Source organism: Peromyscus eremicus, chromosome 9 (genome assembly GCF_949786415.1).
Source record: "Peromyscus eremicus chromosome 9, PerEre_H2_v1, whole genome shotgun sequence".
Taxonomy (NCBI): domain Eukaryota; kingdom Metazoa; phylum Chordata; class Mammalia; order Rodentia; family Cricetidae; genus Peromyscus; species Peromyscus eremicus.
The window spans coordinates 77,110,109-77,116,848 of record NC_081425.1 but is presented as its reverse complement, the minus strand read 5'-3'; the positions used below and the strand labels follow the sequence as shown (position 1 = coordinate 77,116,848).

The window sequence follows — 6,740 nt, the reverse complement described above, 5'->3', positions numbered from 1 at the left end:
GCTTGCCCGCCAGCCAGTCTAGCCAACTGGTGAGTTCTGTCTCAATAAAACAAGTTGGAGAGTCTTAGAGGAAGACATCTAACATCACAAGTCCCAGCCTCCACATGCAAACACACATCAGCATGCATGCATGCATACATACTCACATATGTACCATAAACCCTTCCCAAAGTTCCCTAACCACTGATGACTCCTTCTAAGGAGACTCAATGGCACATTCCAGCTGACCCCAACCTAGAGGCCCATACGCCCCACTGCTATTCATGCTCCTTTGCCTCTTCTCATAATGTTTACATAAAACAAACTGAACTTCCAGTGGATTTTATTGTTAGAGAATTTCACCTATCAGAACTATAGAACGAATAACAAAATCTTGAAAAGGAAAATATGCACTCATTTACTCAGGTTTAAAATATAAGGTATCTTATTTACTATGGGTTCTTTCTTCATCATTTTCTTTTCCCCGTTGACTCTTTCAGGAATTTGTCTGAGATCAATTAGGGATCTTAAAAATGCTACAACTTTAAACACAAATAAAAGTCCTTGTATCTTTATATTGGATTTTAGACTCAATCTGGCCCCATGTTTCTCAAAATATGTTCTGAAAACACAAACGATGTCCTGAGAAGACAGTGTTCAGTGGTCAAATATATTTGGGAGACACAATGTTCTCTAGACTCATCTCTTAGAGAATCATCATATCAGAATATCAACAAACCTTGACAGGTCCTGAAGTAAGTGAATCTGATAGATACTCCAGAACTTAGAACTGTACAAAACTACTAAAGCTCTTAATTTCCTGTCCCAATCTTGTAGTTACATTAGTATTGCTGTAATAGGACATCATGACCAAAGCAACTTATAGAAGAGTTTGTTGGGGGCTTACAGTTTCTGAGGGTTATCATCCATGACCATGGTGGGGAGCATGACAGTGGGCAGGCAGGCATGGTGCTGAGGTGGTAGCTGACAGCTTACATCTTGAGACACAACTAGGAGGTAGAGAGAGAGACATTGGTAATGGTGTGGGCTTTTGAAACTTCAAAGCCTGCTCTCCGAGCTATACCTCCTTCAATGAGGCCACACCTCCTAATCCTTCCCAAACAGTTCCACCAATTGAGGACCAAGCGTTCAACCATATGAGCTTATGGGGGCTATTCTTATTCAAACCACCACACCACATGACATTTACTGATCCATTTTGGGGCATGCTCACTTTAGGATGAGTATTAGAAAGAATGCAAGAAATGCCCTTACAGGAATCTGTTTGTACTCTGTAGCCCCAATGGCCTTGAGGTCTGTCTGGGTATCATGGGTCAGGTACTAACATCTGAAAAAAGGAGAGGTTGGAATCCACTGCTTCATCAACTCTGATAAGACAGATTTTAGAAGGGACCTTGGGGTTACAGCAGTTTATCTGTGTGCATTTTAGAAAACCTAGGAAAATTCTACCAAGTTAGATTTTAAAAACATACAAAGATTTTGTCAAAAGGAAGATATTTTGTAGAAGTCAAAAAATGATTTTAAACCATGTATTCTGAAGTACAGTGATGAAAAGTCCAGATGAATTATCAACAATTTTAGTTTTTTGCAAAATTATAGTAGTATATATTTTACATTTTTTCCCTCAAACAAGTGCACTATGGACTTACTAAGGTAAATATTTAGGTTATGATAATTAGAGAAATCCAGAGTGACCAATTTTTGGTATGCAGTTTTAATAAAGGAGTTACATGTCAATAAAAGAAAGAAAAATAGTTAATATTTTGTGGTTAATTTTACAAAATCATTGGATAGAAATAAAACTTACACATGACCAAACATGAAAAGAAAACATTTGGAAACTTCACTCTGTTCTTTTAGAGTTAAATAAACAAATGCATTCTGAAGAGTCCACAAGACCTGGTTTTTGTTTTGCTTTGAGTCTAACTTAATTTTTCCATTCCCATTAAGTCTTTCAGATTTCCTCTGGGTGGGACGGATTGCTGGAGGGCTCCAGCCACCTGAGAAAGGCATCTGTCTTCCTGTCGCCATGCCAACTGCTGGGGATCTCCCCCTTTCTTCCCCAGTGGGAATGGCACACTACCCCACCTCGGGAGGAGCACTATTCCTAACTACATTTGGCCCCTTGCCTCGCTTTTTGTGTGAGACGAGAAAACTGGCGATGAAATTGTCTTTTCGAATATGATTTTCGTTCTGTTTTGTTTCCTCGCTTTTCTTTCTGACGTCTTTGTGTGGTAGAGCGGGCTGGGATCCCACGGCATTCACATGGCAACCAGGAAATCAGTCATTCGGCGTTGCCTTGGTAACCAGAGTGGGGGAAGGGAAAGGTCCATTTATCACAGTAGGCTGTGTCCCTTGCTGGAAGCCTACAGAATTTTTAGACAAAGGTCATTCTGAAAACAACAACCAAAAGAAAGCAAAAGGAAGAAAAGAAAGAAGGAAGGAAGAAAGGAAGGAAGGAAGGAAAGAAGAAAGAAAGACCCCCAAACTCTGGCCTCAGGACAGGCCTGCGTGTGTGTGTGAGTGTGTGTGTGTGTGTGTGCTGGCATCATCAAGTGGGAAGGCACGGAGCCTGTGGCAGATGCCACAGAGGGTGGAGGGCTTCTCCTCCTGTCCTCTGCACAGGACACAGGGCTCTGACAAGTCAAGTCAGCTGAAGAAAGTCTGTAATCACCTAGCCCAGGGAGGCAGGAAGTCTTGTTGCTTGCGGAGAGCTCGCCTTGGTTGCCTGGGGTACCGCTCTACTTTTATGGCTGCTGCGGAAACAGAGCTCGGGGTACTGTCCTGAGAAAAACAGACATATCCATTGAGTCTTCTTTCCCGTCACATTTATTAAGGACAGCGGTTCTCAACCAGTGTGTGTGTGTGTGTGTGTGTGTGTGTGTGTGTGTGTGTGTGTGTGTGTGTTGGGGGGAGGGGGACGGGACAGGGCAGGGGTATCAAACGACTTTTTCACAGGAGTCACATCTCAGATATCCTGCATATCAGACATTTACATGACAGTTCATAACAGTAGCAAAATCACAGTTATGAAGTAGCAACAAAATAATGTTATGGTTGGGGGTCACCACAACGTGAGGAGCTGTATTAAAGGGTCGTAGCATTAGGAAGGTTGAAGATCACTGGTTTAGGAGTAATCAGCTTTCAAACTCAAAGTGGACAAGGCTAAGCAGGGTGATGTCTCTTTTATAGGCCTGGTCCTTAGGCTTTTCAATGAGGAAAATGAGGCAGATTTATGTTTGGTAACAAAGAGGAGTCTAGACCCCGTTGGGCACAGACTTTCCTCCTGGATTTCCTGGTGTGACTTTTAGAAGAAGATTATCAAGAGTCCTTCGCACTCTGAGGTCGAGGAAACATTATTTGCCTTTAAAAGTTTTTTTATTGGCAACACTAGAAGAAGCCAAGAGATAGGATTACCGCTGTGGCTGTAAAAGCCTTGTTCTTGTAAAATAACATCTTCCTTAAAAAAAAAAAAAAGTAGGTCGCTCTTCACCCCCTTACAAGCTGAGAGGAGGAAATTGTTGACTTCCTCCTCCTCCTCTGCAAACTGCCCCTTCCCACCCCTCTGTTTCCACCTCTGCACCGGGCTCCACCACCCATCACTCACTTAGAATCTTTCTTCCTCCTACTCTCCTTCTCTCACGTCCAATTTAGCAGCAAATTCTCACAACCTTATTTTGAAAATACACCCTGACTCTCTTCTCCCAGCCCTCAATGTCTGTCATCCTGAACCATGCTCCCACCATCTTTCTAAATAAAAAAAAAAAAAAGCTCCCTATGACACTTGTACAGCTTCCCTTTTGAAAACCCTCACTGTCATGGTATCAGGCATTTCAGACCAGGCCATGCCCAGCTTGTTCCCCACTCTGCCCCCCTGCTGAGTGTCACATTCACTAACTGGCCATCAACCACCAAACCGGTTCCGAGGTGGCTCCTGATGAAGGCCCATTCTCACACCCTAGCTCTCTCCTACTTGTTCATTCCTTACCCACGTTCACTCTTTGGTGCTCCTTTGGAAACATCTGCTGATCCCAGGGGCTTCACGCTTGTTGAACACAGTGCCCTGGAAATGAGAAGCCCACCCCCCGCCCCTTCCCCCCCATTATCTATTCAGAGAGCCTCCCCTACAGGAAAACATTCATTTCTACCAGCCTGGAAACAGAAGGCAGGCGGAATTTTTTTTTTTTTTTTTTTTTCAAGAGTGAAGGGACTAGTCACAGTGGTATGTGCAGGGTTAAGGGAACCACAGCAAGATCCAATGCCACATCCAGACCTGAAGGAGCTAGTGTTGCAGGAACACAGACAGCTGCAGTCCTGGAAGCGGTGGTGATGTCCAGAGGACTCGTGGCTTTTGCGGAAGGAAATCAGAACCAAAGCAATGTGGTAAGGGACATGCTGACCTCACTCCTGCCCATTGGCCAAACACAGATGGAAAGGCAGAGGCACAAAGAGTGATACAGAGTTAGTGCACCGTGAATTTCCCTAACGCAGGAGCTGGAAACGATAAACATTAACTATTTCTCATTGTTTCTGTGGGTCAGGAATTTGGGAGCTCATCTTTGTACTTCCAGGCCCCTTCTCACCTGATGCTATACAGTCAGAATGCCAGTTATTTGAAAGCTTGCCCTGATTGGAGAGTCTCCTCCCAAGATGGCTCACTTACAAGATTATCAGGGTGCTGCGGGGGATCTAAGGTCCTTTCTCTCTCCACAGGCTGCCTGAGTGCTCTCAGAACAGGACACCCAGAGCCTCTGACTGGTTGATCTGAGAGGCCACGGAGGGAGCTGTAGTACCTTTTGTGACTTATACTTGTAAGTCACACAGGTAAGTTCAATGCAAGTGTGAAAAGAAAGGGGGCAAGACCGGCCAGGATAGAAGACCCATCTTGAAAAGCCTGTAGGCAGAGAACGGAGCAAAGAAAACTAGGGGATGGATTAGAAAGAGAGGGGAAAGAGAAAGATCAAAGAAAAAATCAGCAAGGCCAGCACCCTTTGAAGACCGTCTTCCTTAAAATAGAGCATGTGTTCCTGCCACTCTGTCCCCTTTACTGTTTTGTTTTCCTTCACAAGGTTTAATGTTACATGATATATATTTATCTGTTAACCATTTTCTTTGTTGATTCCCTTTGATCACATAAACTTCGTGAAACAAGTGACATATTCTATTTTGTTCCTCAGCAAGTTCTTAATAAGTATTTGCATGTTTGAATATATAATTATACCCAGTTTTAGAGAAAAAGTAAGTGCTACTAAATGACTAATTCCAGCAATATTTCCATTCCTTTTAAACTGAATTTATTTTCTTCCTTCTTACCTAAAGAGTGAAGTAATACTCTTGGGTGAACTCAGTTTTGTCTGAGCCCCTTGTTAGAGGCTGTTACGTGTTGTCTATTTTCCCCCCTCAGTTTCTTCTACTTTCATTTGAAAAGTGTATTGTTACTAGGCAGTGGTGGCGCACGCCTTTAATCCCAGCACTTGGGAGGTAGAGGCAGGCGGATCTCTGTGAGTTTGAGGCCAGTTTGGTCTACAGAGTGAGTTTCAGGACAAGCTCCAAAGCTACACAGAGAAACCCTGTATCAAAAAACCAAAAAAAAAAAAAAAAAAGTGTATTGTTTTGTCTCAGGTGAGAGGAGGTCCTGAATTTTGAAGCAACTGTTTACCTTTCTCACTCTTAAAATAAGAACACATGAAATTGGGTTTTGCTTGTATGCCTGTCTTTGAGTTATCTTTTTGGAGATCTTATTTTAAAGTGGATCCTCAGGAGACAAATCCTTCTTGTCCTTCTCGAAATGTGCCAACAGTACCTGGGGGAATGTCTTGTCCTTTGCAGGACAGACAAGCTGCAGAAGATTGCTGACTCCCAATTACTGATACCAGGGAGACAAGAGCTCACAGTGCGAGAAACATGTCTTCATGAGCACCATGGAGTTACTCCAGTTGATGGATCCAAACACAGTGGCAGCCTCAGGGTCAACACACCCATCTATCCGTGCAAGGATAAGTTTCTCCCCCTCAGTCCCCAAAGGCACCTGTAAATGAACCACTTTCCAGGCACCAAGTGGGGAGAAACCAATCCCTCAGGGTATGAAGCAGTTTCCTTTGGGTGAGGGAGACAGTCTAGTATCAAAAGGTACGACCTGATGCCATGGCCACAGATTCATCGCTAGACACCAGAGACACAGAGGTCCTCGCCAGCAACCCTTCACCTCAACACCGTATTCCAGGAACTTTGACGATTGTAGTTACTGTTGTTAGCAGTGGTAATAGTGGTGTGTGTATGTGGGGCGTGGGGTACACATGAGTGTGTACCTGCCCTAGTGCTTGTGTGGGTATCAGAGGACAACTCTGGGAGCTGGAGCTTTTCTTTGACCTTTATGTGGGTTCCAGAGACTGAGCTCCAGGTGGTTGGGCTTGCATGGCAAGTGCTCTACCCACTGAGCCATCTGGTTAGCCTAGAAGCTGTGAGTCTAATCTATACTAAACTTTGTCATTTACTTAATATGATAAATAGTCTCTGTTATTTCCGGGGTTCTTCGTTCATCCACGTAGCAAAGATTTAATGCCTACTGTGCTTTCTAGGTACTGGACACTCTGGAGACGCTGGCTAGTCAGAATAAACTCATTGTGACTGGTATCTCCCATGTCTCCTCAAAGTCTGATGTGTTGAAGGCTTGGTTCCAAGCTGATGGGAAGTAGTTGGATTATGACAATCCACCAAAATGTGAACAAGCTACATGGCAA

At 43.7% G+C, this 6,740-nt stretch overlaps 1 long non-coding RNA gene across 1 annotated transcript; it reads left to right on the top strand.

Annotated features, from left to right (window-relative positions):
• The first annotated feature begins 4,192 nt into the window (after positions 1-4,192).
• On the top strand, positions 4,193-6,212 carry LOC131920104 (uncharacterized). The gene is made up of 3 exons (XR_009381505.1): positions 4,193-4,383; positions 4,714-4,824; positions 5,830-6,212. It is a non-coding gene; the product is annotated as an uncharacterized LOC131920104 (long non-coding RNA).
• Positions 6,213-6,740: the final 528 nt, after the last annotated feature.